Here is a 16528-nt window from a genome sequence, read left to right on the forward strand (position 1 = left end):
TTTCAGCCTTCCGATTGGACGAACTACGCCGGAACCGACGTGCCCGCCATGGCGTACTGGGCGAGCGGAAGACTGGTGGAGCAGACGACGCCGCTGGTCCACTCGTGTTCAACGCTCGCTAAAATACAACTGTGATTAGGTATGGATGCCTTAGCAATATCAGGCTCCCGATGCCGCTAAATAACGCGTTTGTGTTGGAAACAACCTATTCGTACCCCCATGCAGCCAAGCGCGTGGCTGCAGAGAATGCCAGTTAGTGGCAAAAGAGTGGCGTGATGCCAGTGGCGTGAGGTGATCAGATGATGCGCCCCCTCTCCTCGAAGGTGCTCGCTTTCTCCGCGCTTCGCGTGGACCAGCAGCAGCGGCGCGCCTCTTTTGAAAAGAAAAAGCCGAAACGGTTGACGCGCGCGCTGTGTTTCCCGGCGCACATATTTCACAGGGTCCCTACGAGGCTCCGGTATTAAGAGGAACCCAACTCAGATTACGGTTACTCCGAATCTGCCAATGAAGGGCTGCGAATCTACGATTACTTTGACGACCGTACAGCTAATGAAAACTGGCGTTTGTTTCGGGATAAACTATAGAGAGCAGGGTAAGTATTTTAGGCAAAGCTTATGCGCCTGTGTCTCCATAACAGTTACAGTAATTATTTTACCATCAGTGTGATCATAAGCCACTCCTCTTTTTTCTGAAGCAGATTTAGAAAAATTGTAATGCTATCCTTTGTATGTTTTTACTTAATGTACCGAATTATCACTCGGTAATAGCTATTAGATGTCTTGTTGAAGAAGAGCACTACCTCACACAAGAATAATTCTGCTTCAGCATATTGTCTATTACATTATCTAAATACTGGCCGCAATTTATGATTCTAAATACTGTGGTTGCCGAGATAAAGAAATTCAACTACAACAAAGAGCACGTTTTGAGATAATTGCATTTAAAGTTTAAAATGTGCATTACTTCAAAGGTACAACGAGATAACAGCTAGAAAATTGACAGTCTCGTTCAATAGGAGTTAGATACTCATCACAGATATCATTTTTTTTTTTTGTGTAGAAATGCCTTGCCTAGCGAGCCTCTTTTGTCGCCTGCTGCGCAGCCCTGTCAGCAAGTACTGTCGACCCCGCTCAAGGGTGTGTAGACCCTGCACTGTGCAGCGCACTGGCGAAATTACAAAGGAGTTCAGCACATTCACGCGGGCTATATTGCCATCAATAAAAGCGAGCACGTCATCAGGAGTGCACATTTGCAGTGTTTGGTGTCCGATAAAAACGTTTTTTTTTGTGTGTGTGCTTCTTCACGACGTGAACTTACTTACAGCGCAACACCAGAAAAAATACAGGACAGGCAAGGAGCAAAAGAGAAAGAAAAGACGGCGCTGTTCTCTTTTGCTCCTTCCCTTTCCTGTATTTTTTTTTTCTGGTGTTGCGCTGTAAGTAAGTTCACGATGGATCCTAACCAACTGGCCCAACTTACCGTCTTCCTTCACGACGATTGAACTACTCGTTAGGGTTTTGAGTTTTTCCATGTAGGCGTTATTCTAGATGAGCTAGTTCCGGATAATTTGGCTTAACAGCCTCAATAACAGATGCTGTAAGGAGCTTTTTTTATGAACGAACAGTTCATCATTCAACTGGGTTTTGTTGAAATTACACCAAGCTTCGCCGTCCCTCGGGCAAAAGCCGTGACATAAATTGGTGTCCTTTGATGCCATGTGAAAATATGCGGCCCGGATAGCTTTTTCACATCTCCTCCAAGCTGGCTCAAATTCTTTTAATGACCAAGCGACAATGGTTTTCGTGCTTACCATTCATGGTACTACTAAGACGTCCTCGGCCAGATGTAGATTTCACGACAGAAAGCTTGATGCCTCTGCTTTTTTTTTTTTTTCCTTCTCGCAGTTCTGGGCCCACTCTTTTCTTAATGTGCAGTGCATTTGGCACATTTGCAAGCTGCCGCGTGCAAACTGTAATCTCTCCATGTGGCATTGATACTTGAAGTGCAAAGAATCCCTTGCTACGTAAGAAGGCACGAGTTTTGAAATGTGTCATTTTAGATAGACAAAGAAAAAAACCCTCTGAGATAAACATACGACTGATTCTGGTTCAGAAAAGGCCGTAGAATTCAAATAACTCAAAAAAAATATTGCTCAAAAATTTTGCTTACCCTGTCCCCCTAAGAAAATTGAAACTCACTGTGTTCCTAAACACTGATAATAAGTTCTAGATCAGATGGCTCATGGTAACGGTAGCATTGCTCCCATGATTCACTCCCCTAACAAAAAAAAAAAAAAAGGGGGGGGGGGGAGGTTATAGAAAAGCAAGTTGCTCGACCTTTCCTAAAGGTTGGGAAGCACACGAAAATGTTTCAGAGAAAGGTCAAAGTGTAACCCTTCAAGCGAAAGACTAATTATTTAACGAGGCGCTGCCTAATTTTATAAAAAAAAAACGGACCATAAAAGCTTTTGGAATATCGTGAACCCCGAAAGCACCCGCTCAACAGGAGTGCTAATATGGGAATAGGGCAGCGCCTTATCAATAGAACACTCAGCTGAAAAATTCAATGAGCACTTCATATATGTGCTCGCGAACTTCCACTGAAAGATTCTCTTTTGCTGTCACAACTGCCCATTCAACACCCCTTTCCAGCAATCATAATAGCGGAGCACGGGGTAGCTAGAACTATCAATTGACTTCCCCTCAAAACTTGACCCAGCCCGATGACACTATTTGCACGAAACTTCTTAAATTAACCTGCCGACATTCAGCTCACATGCTTGCATTCATTTTCCGGCAATCTCTTGACTCTGGTTGTATACCAGATGATTGGAAGTCTGCTATAATGTGGTACCCATTCTTTAGTCTGGTAACAGCAATCACCCCAAACAACTCCGATTTCATTCACGTCTATTTCATACAAGTTACTGGAGCGCACCATGCACTCCCAGGTCATGCGCCATCTCATCCGTGACAATTTACTCCTCCACACTACCAACATGCATTTTTATAAAAAGTTATCATGTCAGAGTCAACTTTTCCAACTCGTGACAGACCTGCACAAAGCTCTTCATATGTCCATTTGCATCGATGCGATTTTCACAGACTTTTCGAAGGCTTCTGACCGCGTTTCGCATGCATAATTGGCTAATGCTGAAAATACGTCACTTCAACCTCGACCAGAAAACGACGGCATGGATTCAAGAATTTCCACGCAACAGGCCTCAGTCCGTTAAACTTAACTACTAAATGTCTCATCCAACCCGAGTAACATCTGGTGTGCCACAAGGCAGCGTGCTGGGCCATATTTTCGTCTTGTTGCGGACGATTGTGTTGTTTATTGAAAAAGAAGTTGCACAGATGACGTTGCAGAACTTCAACGGATCTCACCCGGTTAAGGGAATGATGCAGCAATTGGCAGGCGGAAATTAACGTCTACATAACCAAGCACTTCATGCTTACTGTTATCACTTATACATGCTATAGCTATTATAAAATAAACGATTTGGTAATAGAAAAAAGTCACGTGAAAAAAGTCACGAGTCAGTGTGAATACCCACCCAAGATTTAAGCTTGGACCGTGTACATACAACGCATTACTGATGAGGCTCATAAGAAACACAGCCACCTCAAACGACTAATAGGGAATCTATTAGTCGTTATTAATAGGGACTGCGCGCTTTCAATTCATAGATTTGATCATCTCTAACATTTAGGTTTTATGGCATCCTCCCCCAATCGGTCTTATTAACATGTTCGAAATGGTACAGAATAAGGGTTTTTTTTGTTTTGTTTTTTTAACTCTCCCTTTCTCTTTCAACCCCCTATTCCCCAACCCCAGTGTAGGGTAGTATACCGGATACTAGCATCTGGTTAACCTCCCTGCCTTCCATTTTCTCGTCTCTCTCTCTCTACAGAATAAGGCTGTTCAGTTTATCTCATCATCAAAGCCCCGTTACAGAAGTGTTTCAAGAACCACACTTTCCATGCACAGGCGACATATTAGACTATACCGTGTTTTCATCTATACCTTACCACGTTAACTCATCCTTCGCGCAGTCTCAAATCTTTCCAAACCCTCATACCTCAACGCGCATCGATCATGCGTACAAGGTGGTCCCAATTTTTGCCAGGACCAGTGATTTCGCCATTACCATTACCCACCATTGAGTAGAACTCTCATACACATTAAAATCGCCGAAATAACAGGTACTTCCACATTTCAGTCGACGCTGCAGGGCTATTTGCATAGCGAGTGACATTGCTAACCTGCGTCTGATTGCCCTCGTTTCACTTACGGTTTCTGTTCGCGATATTATTCAGTGTTCTTCGAGGCTATTTTTATAAGCGTTTTCATAATTATTAAAAAAAACTGCACCTATGAATATGCATACGACTTATTTTGGTGAGTGTACTTGACTCGACGATGTGATTCGATCGACTCGCTGTTTCCTTTTTCTTGTTTCCTATGTCGTATCTCGTCCGTATAAAATGCATGTATTCATTTACACCCCACTCTATGTAATGCCCAATAGGACTTTTAGAGTATTAAAATAAATGAATAAATAAATAAATAAAAACACAGAGTACAAAACGGCACTCGACCACATTTCTGTACGTCCTGCAGTCCTCAAATTTTCTCCTCCTTTTCCCGACATTTTTCACGAAACGACACATCCAGGCGGCGCAATGCAAGCGGCGTGAACGGCAGCTGTTCAAATTGCCAGTCGATGTTTCTTTCTATTTATTTTTTACTGTTCCTGCTGCGAAGACAGCGATCACGACTACAGTGAGAAAAAATATTTTCATTCATAAACTGTTTCAAGAGAGAGAGGGGGAGAGAACGATAGAAAAGTGGTATCGGTCTATCGTGTTCGGACACCTTAACCGTTATTTGGAGAGAAATAACAACGAAACATCATGGCAACGGGCAAATGAGAGAGAATGATAGAACAACCTTATTTAACGTCAACCGAAAAATTGATTACCCGTAGTCTTTGGTTAGGGCTATAAACTGGGCGTGTTCGAGCAGTGCCTTCGGATGGTGTTAAGGCAGGAATCCACTTGCCACTCTTCCAGGGCTGTAACGTTTTGTAGGCGGCCCGTGCGCATAGCACATCACCTGGGAAGTCATTGCATGCGTGCTATGCAGTTGGAGACACACTGTGGCTGGTTCGTGCAAGTCACTCTGACGGTGAACAACGCCGCAGTCATACAGATAAAAACTGAACTCTACATCGGTTCAACCTTTGCCCAAACACTCTCAGTAAAACGTCAGTGGCTAGCAAGCACAGTCATCGATAATACGATCCTTCAGAGAAACACGTCAGCCTTTGATACATGAGCCATCGTACATTCCAGTGTTATTGCTAATGCTCGCGTACGTTCAACTGTGCACGACTTCATTCCAGGCTCAACCCGGGCGCATCAGCGGCGCCGCCTACGAGCTATGACGGGCGCTGCTCGAGTACCGGGACGATCCCAAGGCTCCAGCCGTTGGCTCCGTCTTGGGCGTGACAGCCAGAACGCCAGCTCGCAAGACGCTCATTAGGACTGCATTTTCTTGCGCCGCCACTTTTATTTTTGTATTCTTTTTTTATTTTTTCACGTCTATCCCCTTACATTCACCGCAGCCCTCAAAGGGCATAAAATGTGAATAAAGACGTGTCAACAACAACACGCAACTATACGCTTTCTGCATGCAATCTGAGCAATAAAATTCGTTGATCTTGTGCATTCATGTATGGCCTGTGCCGAACGATAAAGCATGCAAATGTTTTAGACGCTGAAACCTAGCCGCGGTGAAAAAGAAAAACAAGTATGCATGTCAGTGTATTTGCGCAGGCTTCACGACTGCCTCGCGTCTCGCCATGGAGAGGAGCGGATAAGAACACGCTCTGCGTTTTGTACGCATTTCGTTACCTTCTTGCGGGCTAGTTGGAATACACCAGAGCAGATAATTCACTGTGGTCAATCACAGATGAGGTCTCGATATGCGTGGGAAGTGGCGTGCGCTGCTTAATTATCTCTAATATCCGTGGGGCCACGTGGCCCCAAAATCCACTCACGCATAAAGATATATAAGCTTCCAAAAGGTTGGCCAATGTGTCTTACTGCATGCATGGTATATATCCTGTCGCGAGAGCACGGCGATGTGCTTGGTTATGTGTGTGTATCAATAAATTAGGGGATAAATAGTTGCGGCATTCATGACAGTGGTTATCTGTCATGATTTGAGTCTTGGTGCTGTAACGGAGACCCCAAAACAGTGGTTATCCATCAGAAGCTATTTATCGGAAAGCAGGGCTGGGGTAGCATCTGAGTATAAATTAATATGTGGGGTTTAACGTCCCCAAACCACCATATAATTATGAGAGACGCCGTAGTGGAGGGCTCCGGAAATTTCGACCACCTGGGGTTCTTTAACGTGCACCCGAATCTGAGCACACGAGCCTACAACATTTGCGCCTCCACCAGAAATACGTATAAGATTCATGTCTTTCTTGTGTTTTCAAGAAGCTGCATGATTCGGTACTGGCGTGTTCTTGTCGGTTGTCTGGCTTTATGTTTTGTGGTATCCCTATTCGATGGTGAACTAGTGTAGTGCCTCGACTGGGGCAAAGGGCCGTAGATGCGGAGCTCTTACAGTTATCCAGTTCACGTATCATCATCATCATCATCATCATCATCATCATGCCTGATTACGTCCACTGCAGGACAAAGGCCTCTCCCATGATCCGCCAGTCAACTCGGTCATGTGCTTGCTGCTGCTACTTTATACCCACCAACTTCCCAATCTCATCTGCCTAGCTAACTTTCTGTCTCCCCCTAACCCGTTTGCCTTCTCTGGGAATCCATTCAGTTATCCTTCATGACTAGCGGTTATCCTATACACGCTACATGCCCGGGCCATGTCCATTTCTTCTTCTTGGTTTCAACTATGATATCCTTAATCTTGGTTTGTTCCCTGATCCATTCTGCTCTCTTCTTGTCTCTTAAGGCTACACCTATCATTTTCCTTTCCATCGCTTGCTGTGTCGTCCTCGATTTAACCTGTACCCTCTTTGCAAGCCTCCAGGTTTCTGTTCCGTAGATAAGTACCGGCAAGATGCAGTTCACTTATACTGAAGGCTTAATGTCACGTCCAACTTTAGGTTGTTGGCAAACTGAGGCCCGATCTAAGAGCTTGCCCTGAGAGTGAGCCTTCCAATTCAAAACCCTTTGCGTTTGTCTGCTGCAAGGGCCAAACTAAATTTCGGGAGCTGAAAGTACACTTTGGCAGCTATTTTTTTGAGGCCACATACTAGAACACAAGCGGCTGCTGCAGATATTGATTCCTTGCATCAAATCGAGGAACAAAAAGTAGCAAAGTATAGTTTTTTTTTGCCGCCACAAACATATATAAAACGTAGCCGAATGGGCACAAAGTATAGCCAAACCAAGCAGCCCTGGCAGTGAAGGCACTTCTGTACTTTCTGAGGATGATGGAGTGGTGGGATTATGCGACTGTCCTTAACTATTGTGGTACAGTCCCTGACGCATCATCGCGTTCACTGATAATTTCCTCCTTTCCTTCCCTCCACCCTGTCATCTTTCTATACTCCTTTTCCAATCTCGATCTCGTTGCATCCCGCCGCGATGGTCTAGTGGCTAAGGTACTCGGTTGTTGACCCACAGGTCGCGGGATCAAATACCGGTTGCGGCGGCTGCATTTTCGATGGAGGCGAAAACGCTGTAGGCCCGTGTGCTCAGATTTGGGTGCACGTTAAATAACCCCAGGTGGTCGAAATTTCGGCAGCCCTCCACTACGGCGTCTCTCATAATCATATGGGGGTTTTGGTACGTTAAACCCTACATATCAGTCTCGTTGTATAGCCAACGAGACGCTTTTGTCGTTATCCTCCATGCCTTCTGCGTTTCTGTTTTCGCCCTTCGTTCCAATGAAGAAGCTTGGACAACGTATACCTCGCCGAAAGCGTGCGAGTCTGAAGTGTTCATGCGCTATCTACGCAAAGCAAACAGCTGTAACTGCCTGTTAAACTCCAAACGCGACTTTCTGCATCGGGCGCGGTGCACGTGGCATATAAAACACGAACGCAGTCACGATTATTTTTCCTTTTGCCATTTATTTCATTAAGCCGAACGGAAATTTTGAAATATTCTACGTCTCTTTCGTTGCCTTTCGGGTTTCTTGCGTGGTACAAGCGCTTGGTCGACCTCTCTGTCTAAAACCATTTTTAGCAAGTGGATCAGTAAGTCGTAAGAGGCGGGTAAGAAAAGTGACATATAACAGACAGGATTTAATTACTGATAAGCCGCGTAGATTGCTCCTGCTTCCATATCAAAATCAAGTGGATGCGCTGTCCCTTCGCATGTGCGATCGGAAAAGGAATCACTTTGAATCAGCTTCTTCGGGGCCACTGCTTTACGATGCGGCTGGGAGCACTGTCATTTGGCAATTTTCATATTTCGCGGGTATTGTTTATCATTCAGAAAAAAAAAGATACGTCGCTGAAAATAGCGCAGTTTAATGCCCCCCGCGTAGTTGACTACCACTGCATCATTAACGCTTCAACGATAGAACAGTAGTTCTGTATTTAAATGTTTAATTGCTTCACGTAATTAAATGTAATTAACAAAAATTACAATCGAATAGTCCACTGTACTAGGAACAATATGCAGTAGGTTTTTTTTTCTCGAGTAACGCTGGCAGCTTTTTTTTTTTCTTAAATCGTGCTGCAAGAGAAATGGGACACCATGTATATATATCCGTATAAATATAGTAAAGCAATCCCTTTCGTAAGATCACCGTTTTGCGAGTTTGAATGCAGCTGCGTTTTCGACTGCATAGCCACGAGACCTCGCATTGTTCGAAAACAGCGACGACACGTGTGCATTTACTGAGGGTTATTTTCGAGACCAGATATTTGTGAAAGACGCTTATTATGGGGGCTGATATTTCTATTGTTTTCAATCGTATTCAAATAACCAGCAGTGTTAATCATGAGCATTTAGTGCACTGCCAATGGTTTCCGACGACGGGACTTAGTTTTATGAAGTGCAGGCATAGACGATAGGCCGGGAAAACATTGAAGGTCGGCTCAACCCTCGAAAAGTGTGGCGGGCTAACAGAACAGGCACCGAGACAATATCAAAGAGTAATGTATACGCAAAGGATGCCTTTATCTCCCCAACGGCTCCCACATAGGCGGACTCTTCTGTACGCAATATGTAGAGGATGCTCCGAACACTCCGATTTCCTCTGCCTACCCACTCCGTACGCCAAGTTCCCAAAAGTCACTCCAACGTTTGCTTATTTTTACCATGGGCGAAAAAAAGTGTAGCGTACAGGTCAGGGCGTACAAGAGGCGTATAGACACGTTGCATACTGAATAGCTATACACAGATGACAAAAGGAGCACTAAATCTCTGAGCAACTAATTCTATCACTTGACGGATTAAAGGGGATCGAGATCCTATCTGGATTGAATTTCGATTTAGAGAGTTTTTTTACAAAATAGTTCGTAGGTACACAAAAATGCTGTACACGCAGTCAGGCTTTATTAGAGTGTCCTTTCATTCTGTCTCCTTTTGAACCTCCTTCATATGTTGCGTTTATTTTAGCTTGTCATTCCTTTCTAATTGATTGTATACACCCAGCTATATTAGCTAAAGTGGTAGTTTTCTCGTATCGAATCCGAATGTTAACAATTTGTTGCTTCTCAGACAGTGAATAAGACAGCGGGAGGATGGTCAAGATTTTGATTAACTAATGTTTTCATTGTATTTTAAAATATTTGTTTCATACCAATCAAAGTCTTCCCCCCCCCCGTTAAAATCATCTGCAGGCTGGGACAGTCGTTGGAACTATGACCTAATATATTTGAATATTTGTGATTCAGAATAAACACATTTATGTATATGGTTATTTATTTATTTAAAATAGCTTACAGGCCACTCAGAACATCGTGTAAGGGGAGCATTTAAAAAAAAGTGACACGATTTCTAGACGGCTTAAACGTATACAAACAATAAAAAAAACATTGTTAATATTTTTACGGTGAAAAAATCCGGCAGATCTCATGCATTGTGGGAATCGATGTGATGTGAAGCAGGCAGCAAGTAGCCGCGTACATATCTTTGTTTCTTTTTTGAAATAAAGGTATTCGTACCAGGATATGTCGCTATATCATCTTTGTCATGCGTAAATGCATGTACAGTTGTGTATATACCATGATTGCGAAACGTATATTCTGGTATATAATATGAGACTTGTAATCAATGTTCGTACCATGCTCACATCATACCGCACAAGTTTTGGCATATAGTATAAACAGTGAATAAAATGGCCACGAGTGCTTCAAGACTGTGTCATATAAATAATACTGTGCATGCATATTTTTGGCATGCATATTTTTATTTTTATAGTACAAACTATGAATGAAGGAAATGAATAAATATTGCAAGTACCTTTATCGTACTTCATCGTTCTCACTTGTACATAGCCATCATCATCGCGATTGAGCCGAGGCAATTCTGAGCCGAGGCAATTATCGCTTGAAGGTGCTAACAAGGGTGCGACATATGTAGGCCTCTGCGGTGGGCCCAACACCATAGGTCAGTTAAGGGTGCTACAGTGGAACTGCCGTTCTATATTATCAGCCAACTTACATTACTTTTGCAATAATTTTAATCTTGATATTATAGTTCTCCAAGAAACTTGGCTTACACCAGATAAAAATTTATATCTTGCACGTTTTCGTTCTTTTTGATTAGATTGCCCATTACGTGGTGGTGGTTTAATGATCCTTGTATCGAGTAAATTATGCCATAGGGCGAAAATTTCTTTCAGAATGTTAGACTCGGATTGTGAAATATTAGCATTAGGCTTGTGTCTCCCCGGATACCACCCTTTTTCAATTGTAAATTGTTACTTTCCCTCCGGTGTGCAAAGTACGCGTTATCTTGACAGCGGTTTGGTAGCATGTAGAAAGGAAATTGTACTCACAGGAGACTTTAATTCACATCATTTGTCTTGGGGTATAAGGACAGATTCTTGTGGTAGGCGACTGTGGGAATGGACTATTGATCACAACCTCTCCTGTCTGAATAAAGGCCATGTAACATTTGTCCGAGGTCAAACTAGCTCAGTATTGAATTTAACGTTTTGCTCCAATGCAATCAAGATTTTGTCATGGGCTGTTCTGGATTCGGCAACTAACAGCGACCATCTTCCTGTAGTTTTTGACATTACTTGTCCAACAATAACTTTAGATCAGCCAAAACGCACATACATCAACCATAGCAAATTTCAAACCTGCCTCCGTTCTGCCATTTCCAAGCTTGGAAATGCCAGTACTAAGGAGATTGCATCGACGATTGGTTCAATGCTGGAGGGATCTAGAAAAAATTCCGTATTTTCTATTCCATCCAATAAACGATCCTCCTCTCGTTGGTGGAACGATGAGTGTACGCGCGATTATAGAAGACGAAAAGCCGCTTGGGAAAAACTTCTTCATATTCAGAGCCCAACAAACTGGAACGACTATAAATTCCATGCTGGCGTATTTAAGCGTACAGTGAACCGCGCGAAAGAAGAATACGACAGCATACATTTCGATTATCTTTCTAAATAAAAAAATAGGCGTGCTTTGTTCGCTTATCTTCGGACAAGAAAAGTACTGCCAGCACCTTTAACGTTGCAGTCATGTGTCTTGACGCCGCAAGAAATGAACACCTCTCTAGAAGACATAGCGCAAGGTTTATAACGCCGCTTCGCTGCTAATCTTTCGGTTATTCGGCCCATACTGGTAAACGTGCATGAATTTCCAGAAGATTCTTTAGCCGAATTGAGTCAGACAGTATTATGCTTGCCGAGGACAGCTCCCGGACCAGATGGAATTACGAACTCGTTGTTAAAATGTTTACTCCAGGAATCGCCTAATCTTTTGCTAGAACTAGTGAATTATTCGTTAGGGAACGCATGGATACCTCTAGAATGGAAATTTGCCAAAATTGTATTGTTGCTCAAAAATGGAAATGAAGCATACATGTTGGATAGCATAAGGCCAATCGCACTGACATCAAACTTAGTGAAATTGGTTGAGAGAATAATTAATATACGAATTAATGAACTTATTACCGTGAGGTCGATTCTAAGCCCCTGTCAAATTGGGTTCAGGGCTGGTTGTTCAATTTGGGATGCCCGCGTTGATTTAGAAAGTCGTCTTCAATTAGCTCGGCTACATAAAAAATATGCAGCTTTTGTTACCTTAGACATCGCTAAAGCATATGATACCGTGAAGCACTGTATTTTGATAGATCGATTAGAATACCTTGATTTTCCATCATATATAGTAGCGTGGGTTCACAATTTTTTTGCAGACAGGAAATTTTATTGTTTTAAAGATGGGTTTTCATCATCTACTTATACCCAAACGAGGGGAGTACCGCAAGGCTCAGTGCTTTCTCCTGTGCTATTTAATTTACTAATGAGCACCATTCCACGTAAACAGGATATAACAACTTATGTTTATGCAGACGACATCGCGTTTTTTGCAATGGCAGATAACATTCAGACCTTATATGAACGGCTGCAGACTTCCCTTAATATACTGGAGAGCAGGCTCGATGGCAACTGCTTTTTACTTAATCCGAGTAAGTGTGCCCTCCTTGTTTTCCCGCTGCAATACCCTGTGCACATCTCTCTGTCTTACCATCATGAGGATATACCACAGGTGGAATCTGTGAAATACCTTGGAGTAATTTATCACACATCGCTTAACTGGTGACCTCATATCGAATATATTGCCGGAAAAGGTGTGCGGGCCATTGGCATATTACGTAGGCTAAGTAACTACCACATAGGTGTGAGAAGAGACACATTGGTAATGATATATCGCATGTATGTTCGTCCCATGTTGGAATTTGGTTGTTTACGTTTCTCTGGAGTTCCAGCTTACAAGTTGCGGCCTCTAATTCATCTGGAAAGAGAAGCTTTGCGCTTATGCCTTCGCCTTCCCAAAACAGTGCCAACGATGTGTTGTATCTCGAATCGGGGGTCCCTCCACTTTCTTGTAGAATTCGCCTTCTGACTGTTCAGACATTCTTAAGAATTTATGAATCACCATTACGACATTCAGAAACAGCCTTTATATCCACCCCGGAATCATTTTTTGGTGCTAGATGGCCGCGATTTCACACCGCACAAACTATATTTGTGCAAAATTTACTGGAGCCTCTAAACATACGTATATGCAACATCATGCCGAGTCGGGATAATTCATACCCCGTGGAAATTCAATTTGACGACATTTTTACTAATAATGCCAAATTACTTCCCTATAATATTTTGGATGGTTTACTACAAGATCACCTGCGCATGCAGTATTACAACGAACGTTATTATTGCTACAGACGCATCGCAATATCACGAAAAGTCAGGGGTTGGTATATTCAGCCCGATTTTAGATTGGATTTATTCCCTTCGACTACCCGATTTCATACCCGTTATTGTGTCTGAAGTTCTGGCATGCAGTAGTGCTCGCCTTACGCAAGTTAGATACAGCAATTACATCAGCTGTCATAATAACAGATTCCCTATCTCTCTGTGCGGCACGTGCTGATAATCAAGTAACAAAGGCATTACGTGCACTAGTACCTGCGCATTTGAGAAAAGTACGATTAGTTTGGGTGCCTGGACATAAAGGTTTGTTTCTAAATGAAATAGCCGATTCCTTAGCTAAGTCGTCAATCAGCCAACATATTCTACCACTCTGTCCATCATCCGCTTATGTGAGTGCTGCTCGATTCCGCAGACGTACTCTTATGCAAGTCTTTAAAGGTTCAGCACTAATCTACTTTACAGAATATCGCCATTTATTATATCCCTGACGAAGAGACTTTTGCCGCACTCGTAAACATGAAGTAGCTATCACAAGGCTGCGTTGCCGGGTATCAAATCTATATTTCTATAAACACAGGTCTGCTCAGGCGCCTTCGCCACTGTGCGCGTTCTGTGATGAACTGGAAACAATAGATAATTTCTTTTTGACCTGCAGGCGGTTTAACACATTACGAAAAATCCTTTTAGAAACACCTTTACGTGGTATTGGTATGGACTTATCTGTGCCTGTCATTTTGTCTTTTGGAGCTTCCATTTCCGGTTTCTCTAATGCGACAGTATGCGCGGCCGTCCGGGACTATATCGATGAAACTAATAGTTTGACTAATTAGCCTGTTTCGTTATCCCAACATGTCCACAAAATCATATACGTATAAAATCAGATTATTGCTCTATTCTAAGAATAAATTCGTTCATGTAAATATTTGTATGCATTACATTAGGCACCATACTTTCCTAGGCTATCGGTAACCTTTCTGTTATACATCCATTATTCCAAATCCGAACAGTAATTTTTAAAACCACTCGATTCTTGGCCAATCCTCTATAGTGGGTATGCACCACAATTAATAGGTGAACAACAACAACAACAACAATTATAGTGGAATAAACGCTTCTGCTGGTCCTGGCTGGTGAAGTCTTCCTGCGTCTTTCAGAGTGATGGAGGAGCTGAGTCAAGATCCCGACGTCCTCCTACGTCCGTGTTCCACCTGGAGCTACGATCCGGTCGTCGATTGCGCCCGGTCACCCCTAAAGCTATGCCGACAATGGAACCACCACCTAGCCCCAACCCTTTTGCAACGATGCCTGCGGCCGTCCTCCCTTCGTCCTCTGTACGTCACTAGCCATCTGCGCGAACCACCCATGTTCGGGGGTCTCCGCTGTGACGACGTCGAGGAGTGGCTCGACCTTTACAACCGTGTGTGTTCAGGCAATTGGTGGATCGAAGCGGAGAAATTGAGCTATCTCCCATTCTATCTGACCGGTGTAGTAAAGACTTGGCATTTCATTCACGAAACTGACTTCGTTGATTGGTGGACCTTAGCCACGAAGCTGGGACAGATCTCCAGATGCTCGTCAGGTCGTTCCGAAACCGCAAAACAGAAGCTTGCAACGCGGGTTCAACATCCACACGAGAAATACACTTCGTATATAAAGGATGTTTTGGCCCGTCACCGTGCGAACAGCGATATGACGGAGGCCGAGCGCGTTCGCCAGATCCTCAAAGGAATTGACATGATTGCATTCAATGCCTTGGCTGTTAACAATGCCACTAAAGTTGAAAACATCATTTCGACATATCAACGCTTTGATCAGTTGCAGTCGCTCCGCCTTCAACGAGACAGTGCTCCCCGCCTTATGCCTCCGTCTGATTTGAAAGGGCTAATTCGCGCGATCATCCGCGTAAAACTTCAAGACCTCGAACATCAGCAGTCCCGTCTCAACTCCATTTGCACCGTTCGACCTGCGGAATCTTGTGATGCAGGAGTTAGCGGCCATGACAACACCGACAGCGCTGGTCGCTCCACCAGCACGCCAGCTGTCCACATACGCTGATGTGGCCTCCATCACGACACCGACAGCATCGGTTGATCAACCACTGACGCCCACATATGCAGATATAGCTGCGATTCCGCCTCCTGTGCTCACATCTGGGCGTTATGCACAGATGTGACCACAGATGCTTTATATATATATATATAAATATATATATATATATATATATGTATATACATATATATATATATATATATATATATATATATACATACATATATATATATATATATATATATATATATATATATATATACATATATATATATATATATATATATATATATATATATATATATATATATATATATATATATATATATATATATATATATATATATATATATATATATATATATATATATATATATAAGGGAAAGAAGTGTATACCTAAGGGCTCGTTTTTTCCGTGTTTTTAACACAATAATAATGAGATATAACAGACAGTAATGCCAAGGAATGTACAGGGGAAGTTATTAACATTAATGGAATGTAAATAAGAAGAAAAAAAAGTGGATGAAAAAATTACCAACTGTAAGCAGGAATCGAACCTACGACCTTCGAATTACGCATCGAACGCGTAATTCGAAGGTCGTAGGTTCGATTCCTGCTTACAGTTGGTAATTTTTTCATCCACTTTTCTTTCTTCTTATTTACATTCCATTAATGTTAATAACTTCCCCTGTACATTCCTTGGCATTACTGTCTGTTATATCTCATATATATATATATATATATATATATATATATATATATATATATATATATATATATATATATATATATATATATATATATATATATATATATATATATATATATATATATATATATATTGTATGGAAGCAGACAGAGAACAAGCGACAACACCCGATCGTGGGCCAGCTGTTCTTATTCTCGACTTCGTCTTCTTCTGCTTCTTCCTGCTAGCTCCTCACGCCCAGAGCCCCGATTCCGCTGCTCTTAGTCATCACACTCGGCCATGACTGCAAGTGCGTGGAGCTGGCGGCAAAGTTTCTGGTGGGCGGGCTTGGCTGCATCGTGGTCATCGCCCCGGACCACAATGCGA

The 16528-nt window shown here is 42.6% G+C and overlaps 1 long non-coding RNA gene across 1 annotated transcript; it reads left to right on the plus strand.

The window, feature by feature from the left end:
* Positions 1-5733, plus strand: LOC142775997 (uncharacterized). The gene is made up of 2 exons (XR_012887220.1): positions 1-139; positions 5411-5733. It is a non-coding gene; the product is annotated as an uncharacterized LOC142775997 (long non-coding RNA).
* Positions 5734-16528: the final 10795 nt, after the last annotated feature.

This window comes from Rhipicephalus microplus, chromosome X (genome assembly GCF_043290135.1).
Source record: "Rhipicephalus microplus isolate Deutch F79 chromosome X, USDA_Rmic, whole genome shotgun sequence".
Lineage (NCBI taxonomy): Eukaryota > Metazoa > Arthropoda > Arachnida > Ixodida > Ixodidae > Rhipicephalus > Rhipicephalus microplus.